The sequence below is a fragment of the Thermobia domestica genome, chromosome 9 (assembly GCF_964235325.1).
Source record: "Thermobia domestica chromosome 9, izTheDome1.hap1.1, whole genome shotgun sequence".
Lineage (NCBI taxonomy): Eukaryota > Metazoa > Arthropoda > Insecta > Zygentoma > Lepismatidae > Thermobia > Thermobia domestica.
Window position 1 is genome coordinate 81,214,178 of NC_137462.1, and position 11,505 is coordinate 81,225,682.

Here is an 11,505-nt window from a genome sequence, read left to right on the forward strand (position 1 = left end):
GTGGGACGTAAAACTCAAAGATTTCATTTTTTAGATTACACTAGCTTTCTACACTTCTCTAGTTTACGGATTATTTCCTACTTTTCTTACATTCCACCAATGGTCAGAAACTAAATAACTTGTCGCTGAGGATTCATACTTTCCTTAAAATGTTTTCTTATTTTAAGTCGTCTACTCAATTGTATCATTAGAATTGTTTTGTGTTTAAATTGTTTTATGAATGAAAAAAATGGTTTCACCACTTGCAATATTGAATGCAACCAAAATGGCATAGCCGAATTGTCAGTTTTTAGTAAACGATGCAAGCTATAAAATTGATGTAAGTAAAATAGTTATTGACATTAGAGCAGGATGAGTGAAACTTAAACCATATAAAATAAAAATTCACTGAGTTTTGTTATATATAATTGCTTTATAACATTAATTTTAATGTAAAAGCTTATGAAAATGGTGGCTAAAACCAAATTTCCGGCACCGGGAATCGAACCCGGGCCTCCTGGGTGAGAGCCAGGTATCCTAGCCACTAGACCATGCCGGAGTACGTTAACTACTATCCTTTACATCTGGAAAATATATCTATAGACAAATTTGTCAACTGCTTTACAACTATTGTGCTACCAAAATGTCTTGAGCCGTGGCAAATATGCGAACTAAAGCTCACACACTCATGCGTTGAGCCAATAAGGGTTCAGTTGTTGCTAAGCGAGAGAGCCTTAACCAAAGGGAGTGGAATTCCTTCAGCCGATAGCAGCAACGAAAGACAAGGTATCAAGTCAATGTGGTATATCTTTAGGTATGCACTAATATACTTTGACATTTATTATAAACTTCCCACCCTTAATTTAGAAACTAAACTGATTTCCTTCAAAATACGTGTTAATTTCCTGAGGAGAATTACGCTCCAAATACAGCCACAGTGTGAAACACTGTATATGAAAGACATTGAAAACGACTATTTTTTACTTTCATCTTCTGTTCCTACTAAATCGACTAAAACTTGCTTCGTTATTTTCGGCTACCATTGTGAAAGGGTATAACTTATAGAAAATAATATCGATAGAAAAGTTGTCGAGAGCATTACCAGGATTAAGAAACACTTTTTTAGGTTTCCTCTAGCATCAATATTAACAAAGTTCACCAACCAAAAGTAATCCCATTTGATTTCCAAGCGAAAGAAGAAACATTTTCCTTTGTCAATCAAATAGGGTTATTTTTCAATTAAAAAAAAAAAATAAAAGTTTAGGTCCTTCAAATTGGGATAAAAACTCAACATTTGGAATATTCCTAGGGTTTTGAAACTGGCAAACAAAATAATTAGTCAGAAATAAAAATGTTATGCTTTTAAGGAGTTTTAAATTCGATTTCACGTATTTTTAAAAGATGCGTAACTTTGTTAATATTGATGCTAGACGAAACCTAAAATGTGTTTCATATTCCTGGTAATGCTCTCGACAACTTTTCTTTCGATATTATTTTCAATACGTTATACCCTTTCACGATGGTAGCCGAAAATAACGAAGCAAGTTTTAGTCCATTTAGTAGGAACAGAAGATGAAGGTAAAAAGTAGTCGTTTTCAATGTCTTTTATATAGAGTGTTTCACACTGTTGCTGTATTTGGAGAGTGATTGTACTCAGAAAATTAACACGTATTTTGAAGGAAATCAGTTTAGTGTCTAAATTAATGGTGGGAAGTTTATAATAAATGTCGAAGTATATTAGTGGATATACCTAGTAGTAAAGCAGTTGACAAATTTGTCTATAGATATATTTTCTAGATGGTCAGAAAAGCTGAAATATCCAAGCTGGAAGAATTTGAAATGTGGTGTTGGTGCAGAATGCTGCGCATATCATGGACCAAAAGGAAAAGGAATGAAGACGTATTAAAGGAAGCTAATGAAGGACGACAGATCATTAAGATAATAGGAAAAAGAAGAAACAGCATGCTTGGCCACAGAAGGAAAACCAGGAAGAATATCTAGATGCATTTACGAAGAAGAGGCCTTATGAAAGTATAAAACAGCTCTCACAAGCAAGAGAAAAGTTTAAAATTTCCATATTGGCCACCAATCTACGGTAGAGGAGAACAAGAAGAAGAAAATAAGTAACGTACTCCGGCATGGTCTAGTGGCTAGGATACCTGGCTCTCACCCAGGAGGCCCGGGTTCGATTCCCGGTGCCGGAAATTTGGTTTTAGCCACCACTTTCATAAGCTTTTACATTAAAATTAATATGTTATAAAGCAATTATTTATAACAAAATTCAGTGAATTTTTATTTTATATGGTTTAAGTTTCACTCATCCGACTCTAATATCAATATCTATTTTACTTACATCAATTTTATTGCTTGCATTGTTTACTAAAAACCGACAATTCGGCTATGTCATTTTGGTTGCATTGAATATTGCAAGTGGTGAAATCACTTTTTTCATTCATAAAACAATTTAAACACGGGCAATTCTAGTGATATAATTGAGTAGGCGACTTAAAATAAGAAAACATTTTAAGAATAGTGAATAAACAGGAAAGTGTGAGTATTGAACAACCAGTTGTTTAGTTCAGTTTAGTTTACATTGATGGAATGTAAGAAAAGTTGGAAATAATCCCTAAAGTAGAGAAGTATAAGAAAGCTAGTGTAATCTAATTATTTATATAAGTGATGTATTTCAGTAGTTTTACAACACATCTTTCGGTATAACACCCAAGCACTATAGGTTTCAATACTGTATTATATACTAAGTAACACTTAAAAGTGTCGAAATACATTGAGAAATAAACTTGAAAAACTCAGAATATATGCTATTGGTTTTACAGGAAGCAATGAAAATTTGAACAAAAATTATATTTTCCTGCCAATACTATCCAATTATAAATGGACTAGTCAAAACGTTAAGAATGCTGCTGAAGGATTTTTTTTCATATTGATGTATCATACAACTGCTCGGTGGATTATTTAAGAGTCCCTTACTGTCTATAGAAAATTCCTTCTGCAGTATCCACAAGGACCAAAGATGGTCATTTCAATTCATTTCTACTTTTAAAAAACAAAAATACTCCCGTGATGCACATTTCCTTTAAATTTTGTCAATGCTTTGATATAATTTATGATCTCTTAATGTATATAATTTTCCTATATAATGTATTAATTTTGTAAATCTTTATATACAAGTAATTTTCTCTTGATGCATGTCGTTTCTTTTAAATTTTGGAAATCTTTTGATACAATTAATGTATTTTTTGCTTTTATATACCGGTTCTAATATCATTAATATGTACGAGGAACTGAAATCGATACCTGCATCTTTTCTTCACGCAAATTAGGTAACATAAATAATTTGTATGCATTATAATATGGATTGTTGCTATTATAATATGTTTTGCTGCAGTTTAGTATGCGCAAGCGACAATTGCATATATTTTGCACAATTTACAATTATAAGTATTATGTATGGGGATGTAGCTCAGATGGTAGAGCGCTCGCTTAGCATGCGAGAGGTACTGGGATCGATACCCAGCATCTCCACTTAGTATTTTATGAAATTTATATATTTTTTTTAAATAGGGGCTCATTATTGAAGTTCCTATGAATTCAACTTGGTAATATGATTTATTCTACTTACCCCCAAATAAATATTCATGACGAGACGTTAAGCATACCCACACACATTACTTTTCACCATATTCTACATCAACAATAGAATCCCAAGCTCTTAAAATAAAAGATAAACAGTTTAATCCCTTTTGGCATGCAATACAACATACAATATACACCTTAGGAGTAATAGCGAATTACTTCTGGAATCTATTGCTATTTTCATATACGAACAGGACTTTTTTTCAACTTTCAAGTCCAGTAAATATCTATATATATAAAAGAGAACGTACAAATCCTTTGTTAGCTCATCACGCTAATACGGCTGAACCAATTTCTTTCATTTTTGGGGGGTTATTAAGATTTGGACCCTAGATGGTTTTTATCATATCACTTTAATTTTCAATTACCAGTGTCTTGAGATAATTGACCATTCAAGTGTCCATAACGTACAAATCCTTTGTTAGCTCATCATAGCTAAATCTAACCGTATTTATATGCAACCCACATGACCGTGTCACTCGGCGGGTTAACATAAATGACAGGCGATATAATGTTAACATTTACTCCAATCTTCTATGGTTTTTATCATATCACTTGAAAGCGAAAAAGTAAAAATTATCTAAGTAACAAAGTTTATTGCGTTCCGGGGTGACCCCAGCGAAGCGGGGTGAACGCTGCTAGTTTTCTAATAAATTACCTGGGATTGCTTGATGCTTCACACTTGAATAGGTTATATTAGTAGCTTCTAAAATTTTTAAATGTAAAAATTCAGTACCATGGCATAATGATTAGAATGCCATTATATTACACATTACTTATGAAACTAAATAATAATAATAATAATAATAATAATAATAATAATAATAATAATAATAATAATAATAATAATAATAATAATAATAATAATAAAGTGGCTTGGATAGACCAGTGGCGGCTTTTGATGGAAATCACATCGACAAAACATTAACACTGAATCGCTCTAAACTAAGGGAAGAAAACTTACTTAAGATCCTAAATTTTGATTGCAAGAATTAGAATTAGATAAGTTTTTTCCTCCTACCTTATACCGATACAATTGGATTTTTTATTAATTAATTAATTAATTAATTAATTTATTTATTTATTTATTTTTTTTTTTTTTTGCGATGTGACACCCCCTCAAGAGCCGCTACTCAGCTGACATACATTCGAAATGCATATGAAGAAAGTGCTTTAACAGCAATAAAAGATTTTTCCCCCTATCGTCGCCGGAAAAATAAAAAAAAAATGTATTTTTATTTTACTATATTACTTTAATGTTACATGTATTGAGAATTTGCATGTTGATTTTTGCTATGTTAAAGTTTTCCACTTTTGTGTTCTTCTAGCGTGTCAGTGCCCCCTACGAGCCCTTTCTCTTTCGGTGCCAGCAGACCAGGGATCACGGTCCCGGAAAAAGTGTAAATAGCTTTCTCAGTTCAGCCATCCTGAATGAGGTTTTCCCGGGTTTTCTTCATTCATACTGTACTAGGCACATCTAACTTATAAGTCCCAGAATAGTGCGCTCGTCGAGGGACGTCATCCCTCATAGACATGACTGGATAAATGGCCATAGACGCCGAAAGCCCAGAAATCTCAGTTTCCTAGCGTGTCACTATATATAGGAAAGATGACTCCAAGGTATCTTGATGAAGAGTGTGTGTGTGCCCTTGGATGAGAAATTGATTGAACGATAGTGTAAGAAAGAAGTATATGAATGTGTTTTTATAGTGTTAGTGATATTGGACGAATAAATAAGTAAATAATAATAATAATAAAAGAATGTGAACTTTTTAGAAAAATAAACGATGTGGATATAGTGTTTTTGGTTAATGGTGCGTAACCATTCACAGTCTGCTTGCATTCACTATAAAGTTTAAAAATAAAGATTAAAAAGTTTTCGTTGTTTCCTTGTCTTGGCAACGGAACAGAAGAGTCCATGTTATAATAATGTCTTCAAGGTGAACGAACACCACGTATAAGAAAAATTGTGAAGATTATCTTGCTCGTTGAATTTGTAAAGAGGGAAAAAAAAAAAAAGAGTTAAAAAGGTTATTCATCCTTTGAAGTTCAAACAAATGGAAAACGACATTCTCTTAAAAGAAGCTTACATTTAATAATAATAATAACATATTAAAAAGAAGTGAAAAATAAAATCTTTTTTGGTTAAAGAAATAAAAGCGAATTTTTTTTTTTTACCTCTCGCAAGTCAAAACTCCTTTTGACCTTCAAAAATCTTACCAAGGTCAAATCATTCAACCAACTATTTGTCATTTTTATACGTATTGTCAGGGTGCGAATTACCGGGGGGGATGAGGGGGATTTTCACCCTCAATCACATTTTGTTCCCCCCCAAAGAAGTCAGCTGAAGTATCCCCACCGGGGATGCTCGCTTTCCCCCTCAAACTATGCTTAGTATAACTCCAAATTTCACTGATTTTTGTTATTTCTTGTAAATTTAATCTTCTAGCTGTATTTCGAAATGATCGATGTAAACTGTTTAGTTTTGGTCATTTCTACTTACCACCTAATTACCCACTATTTTCAACGTTGTTTAGTAGAACTATATTATTATGACTACGGTTGTTACTTGCAACTGTACCTTCGTAGCCTTCAGTTCGTCATCGTTTGTGAATTTGAATGTACTAATTGCGTATAACAAAGCCACATATAGATTTATAAATGTTCTTAGCGGTTGGCCAAGAAGAAGTAAACAAATAGCTTCTTCTACCATACTTGGCGAAGTTCGGATACGTCATATTCATCCTCTATATTTGTATCGATTATCATCTTATTTTAATTTTTGTTATAACATGTTATTTCATTTTCCATGTGTACTCTTTGTTAGCACATGGTCTTCATTCCCTAGTAGTTTGTGTGTATGCAACTCAAAAGTTGCATTTAATTTGTGATAATTAGCATAGTAATCACTGCTTTTACAGTTTACGGAAATGAACATTTGAAACTGTATTCAAAATCTGAGATATAGGTATTCTCTCGTAAGTATATGTTAACGTACACGCTGGGGGATACGCTCCTAGTGAGCAGACATGTTAATGAAGGTGATTTTTAAGTGAATAAGCGAATAATTCGAGATTTGTTTCAGCATTTGTTAATACGACTGGTTCTTCGTGTTTGTATAAGCATTTCAACTGAAGCGATTTTTTTTTTTTAAGTTAACCCTTCATTTTTTCATCTTTTCGCTGTACAGTTTGCTGTCCACGCAATTAATGTTGTCTGAAAAACTTCAGTGTAATGTTTTACTTTATTTGAATAACGTAGCCCATAGTGAATCAACTCATCTTCAACCTAACAGTAAAGTAATTTTTAAGTGTTCGCATCACGGAATGGATATTTGGAGAAAAAAAATCGTGATGAGCACAGCTTTAGCGGGAAGTAGAAGCACAAGCTCGAAATTTGAATTGAGAGATTTTAAATATTTGGCCTTCGATTTGACCTTGATGTGAGAAATCGGGTCAAGCAACAATCCATTTCTTATTTGATAGGCTAATATCTAGATTTTCTTTAAAAAAAAAAAAAAAGTCCGGTTTAACTGATAATTTTAGTGGTTTTCACAAGACTGAAGTAGGTTTCTTTTCGCAACCTGTATGTAGTAAGGCAAAGTGGAAGCTTTCAATATGAGTGGAAAAATTAACATATGCTTGTGATCATGGCTATCGCTCCAGCCAAATTATTAACTAAATGAACCTTAGAGAGCTACGGGGACAAGAGTGAGTACAACATTAAAACACGTTCAGAAAGGTTTAATGGGGTGTGTGTGTCAGACAATATATATGTGCATAGTTATTGTCGGTAGATTTATTAAATTAATAAACCTCTTATTTATTACAGATGTCACACACACACACACACAACACACACACACACACACACACACACACATATATATATATATATATATATATATATATATATATATATATATATATATATATATATATATATATATATATATATATATATATATATATATATATATATATATATATATATATCAGGGGGGTAAGGCATTTATTGTCTCATTTTGAAATTTGAACCTTCAGACTATGTCCTTTGGCCTAATTTTATCCCCCCCCCAATATAGATTATCTAATTCGCACACTGCGTATTGTTAATAGGAATAGATCTTATTGTAAAATATATCCTTTTTACGTTGCCACATTAGCCATTTTATGACTAAATCTAGCCATTTTCACATTGTGTTTAGCTAGTAAAAATGTAGTTTAGCTATTAGCTAATTTGGTCAATTTTGCGTTCAAGGTTGTCAATACGTACGGTACGTGTGTGTGTGTCTTCCAGCATAACTGTGGAACACCTGGAGCAATTTTAACCAAACTTGGTACTTACATTCAGGGGCGGATTCAGGGAAGGGGGCGATCGGGGCGATCGTCCCCCCCCTAGAAGAGGAAACTTTTTTATTTTATATATATAAATAAAAGCCATCCCAAAATTTGGAGCCCCTAAAAGTAGCAGTATGACAACCCACCGCCCCTCCCAGAAGTCGGTCCTGGATCCGCCCCTGCTTACATTACTTACAGTTTGAAAAACGTACTATGGGGGGTAAGACCGCTAGCATACCTAGGGGAGTGGGAGAGTTGACATATAAAATTTATTGAAATCGATCAATATAGCGTTGAATCCAAATTCGGGTCCCTTAGATAAATAATAATGAAACTTCGAATACCGTTTTAAGTCCAAGTTTAGGCCACATTAACATCCTGAAAGGTAAGAAAACAAGGGATTATTAGTGTTGAATTTATAATTTTCGGGATCTCTAAGTTCGTTTATGACAGTTCAGGTCCCCTTTAAGTTAGTGGATGCCCTTTCTTTAGATTAGTTATCTGACTAAATACTAGGATAACGAAAAAGTGGAAAACAACGAACTTAAAGAGAACTAACCGATTTCAAAAACATACTAAAAAGGAGATATAATAATAATAATAATAATAATAATAATAATAATAATAATAATAATAATAATAATAATAATAATAATAATAATAATAATAATATAAAAGCTCTTAAAAACAAAAAGTAACTCCATACTTTTATGAGGTATTATTTGTTAGCTTGTCTCAGATTTCAATTTTTTAAAATAGAATATAGTAATTAAGCTTATTATTATTATTATTATTATTATTATTATTATTATTATTATTATTATTATTATTATTATTATTATTATTATTATTATTATTATTATTATTATCTGCTTTTTAACGTTTTTTTCTGTTTTTTAGCACTTTGTCTAAAGTTGGTTGATATTGTTTTGTTTCTCGTAACGGAAAATGCCCTTTTAGGAAAACTTGCACCATATAATTTATTTTTAATAAATTATATTAGCCCACACAAAGTTTATGGTTGATTCTGATGCATCATAGTCTCTGTAAATTCCCAACTACACCAGATTCAAGCACCGGTCGAAGTTCAGAGACCACGTTAATTGTCATTCATAACCTTGGTGTTGCACAAGGACGAAAAACTCATTATTCGAATTATAAAAGAATAGATATATAGGGTATTTCAAAACAACACCGACATTTGGGAGATGATTCCTGACACCAAAATAAGACGAAAAGTGTAGACCAACCTGGGTGCACAAATGCTTCCTTTTGAAGTTATAGGCTATCAAAAATATGAAAAAAGTGAATTTCAATACTCTGAGACCTACCGTAGTCGGGTCAAGACTTTATTTAGGAACTAGTATGTGTCCTATCTAAATATCCATGTTTCAGAATCCTTTGGTATTTCTACGACAATTTTTATAGAAATAATTGGTCAGTGCTTCAAATTATATGCCCGTAGCCAAACTGCATCTATAAAAATTGATGTTTGAGTACCTTATTATTCTGAACATGGGTTTTTTAGATAGAGCACATACTAGTTCCTAAGTGAAGTCTTGACCCGACTACGGTAGGTCCCATAGTTTTGGAACTATTGACCTATAAAGTTCACATTTTTCATGTTTTCGGCAGCCTATAACTTCGAAAGGAAGCATTTGTGCACCCAGGTTGGTCTATACTTTTTGTCTTATCTTAGTGTCAGGAATCACCTCCCAAACGTTGACGGTGTTGTTTTGAAACACTTTATATATATATATATATATATATATATATATATATATATATATATATATATATATAGGGCCGGATTTAGGGGTGCACCGGTGCATGTGCCCCCTCTTCGTTGTAAATATATACTACCTAAAATGAGAAGCTAGCATTGAAAACAGCAACACTTTCCGAAATTTTCTGCCTTCATGTTTCCTATTGGCGCTTTAAAAAAGCTGAGTTTTGCAAAAGTAATAGTTTAAGTCAATTTTCTGACGCTTGAAGGAAAAGGCTTCACCAAGCAAAACAATATTCCTCATTCACACCATAGATACCTAAAGGCATTCTCAAAAAATCAAAAAAATATCAAATTTAATTTAAATGTAGTGGTAGTTATTGGTGCATCCCCGGCAGAGATGGAGTGGGTATGTGGGTCAAGTAGGTCAAGTTTTGTGAGTGGCTCAGTGGGTCATGGGTCAACAGCATGACCCACTGTGACCAACCACCCACTGTGACCCACTGTGACCCACCACCCATCATGACCTACTGCGATCCACCGACTCAGTCTGATCTACCGACCCACTCTGCTCACTGCATTGTAGACAGAATCTTCTGAAGACTGGTAAATTTGTCTTCGTTTTACTTTCAAGACCTTCATTTCCCTTCCTTTTCCACTTGTTTCTGTCTACTTACCTGAGGTGAGTATATCTAACCAAGTGAAAAAAGAGCTTCAGGCACTTTTGGATATTGATATTTTTAATAGTAATAATAGCAATAGGACTTATACTACTACTTGGCTTTCGAGACCTGTGAGGTTTTAGAGGAGCTAACTACTGGAAAAAATACATTTTTGAATCACTATAATATATAAATTATTATATAAAAAATGAATGTAACTATGTGTGCCTGATCATCACGGTCAAATTGCAAAGTCAAATGAAATTACTTTTGGTATATAGTTAGGCCTTAATCCAAACTGGGATATTATATTGCTTTCATTATAATGCATAATATCTAAGGGGGTAGTGAGAATCCGAATTTTTGCGGGAAAAAATGAGTATCTCGTAAGCCGTTAAACTTACGGAGCTGAAATTCAGTGTATTAACTCTTTATTGAAAATAAACAGAATGTGTCCTAGCATTTTTTTAAATTCTCCTTTATGGAGGGAGCACTTTATATATATGGGAATAAGTAGTGAGTTGGTTTGTAAAAATGATCGAAAACGATCGATATTAGTTAAGAAAAAATCAGAAAAAAAAATACAGTGCTTGGCTTCATATATCCATTGCTTTCTACTATAATAATTGCTGAAGCTTTATATATATATATATATATATATATATATATATATATATATATATATATATATATATATATATATATATATATATATATATATATATAGCGTCCGGCCAGAATATGCGACTTCAATGCATCTATTCCAGATAATCGTTTTTGTTTATCTTGATCACGAATAATAATAAATGGTCGACCATATTCATCAAAGGCCAAAGTTCCTGGAAATGAAGCCATGTTCTATTCACTTACAATATTACGGATAGATTACAACGATTCACTTTTCTCTATATATCTGGCCGGACGCTCTATAGCAAATACGTTGAAAACGTCATTGGGCCCAAAAGGATTGCTAAAGCTTATGTTTATTATATGGAGCACTTACAGCACAAGACAATCAACCCATAAAGTTGTGAGAAAAATAGACAAAATTTGTATTGTAAGCTTACTTACACGGAAATTTTAAGTTTGGATTTTACGCATAATTATATGGAAAATTTTACTTTTTTTTTTTTTTTTTTTTTTT

At 32.6% G+C, this 11,505-nt stretch overlaps 3 non-coding genes across 3 annotated transcripts; 2 read left to right on the forward strand and 1 right to left on the reverse strand.

Moving 5' to 3' along the window:
• Positions 1-466: 466 nt before the first annotated feature.
• TRNAE-CUC (transfer RNA glutamic acid (anticodon CUC)) lies at positions 467-538 on the reverse strand. Its single transcript has one exon. It is a non-coding gene; the product is annotated as a tRNA-Glu (tRNA).
• A 1,573-nt stretch (positions 539-2,111) lies between these two features.
• On the forward strand, positions 2,112-2,183 carry TRNAE-CUC (transfer RNA glutamic acid (anticodon CUC)). The gene has a single exon. It is a non-coding gene; the product is annotated as a tRNA-Glu (tRNA).
• Positions 2,184-3,449: 1,266 nt separating this feature from the next.
• TRNAA-AGC (transfer RNA alanine (anticodon AGC)) lies at positions 3,450-3,522 on the forward strand. The gene has a single exon. It is a non-coding gene; the product is annotated as a tRNA-Ala (tRNA).
• The last annotated feature ends 7,983 nt before the right edge of the window (positions 3,523-11,505 follow it).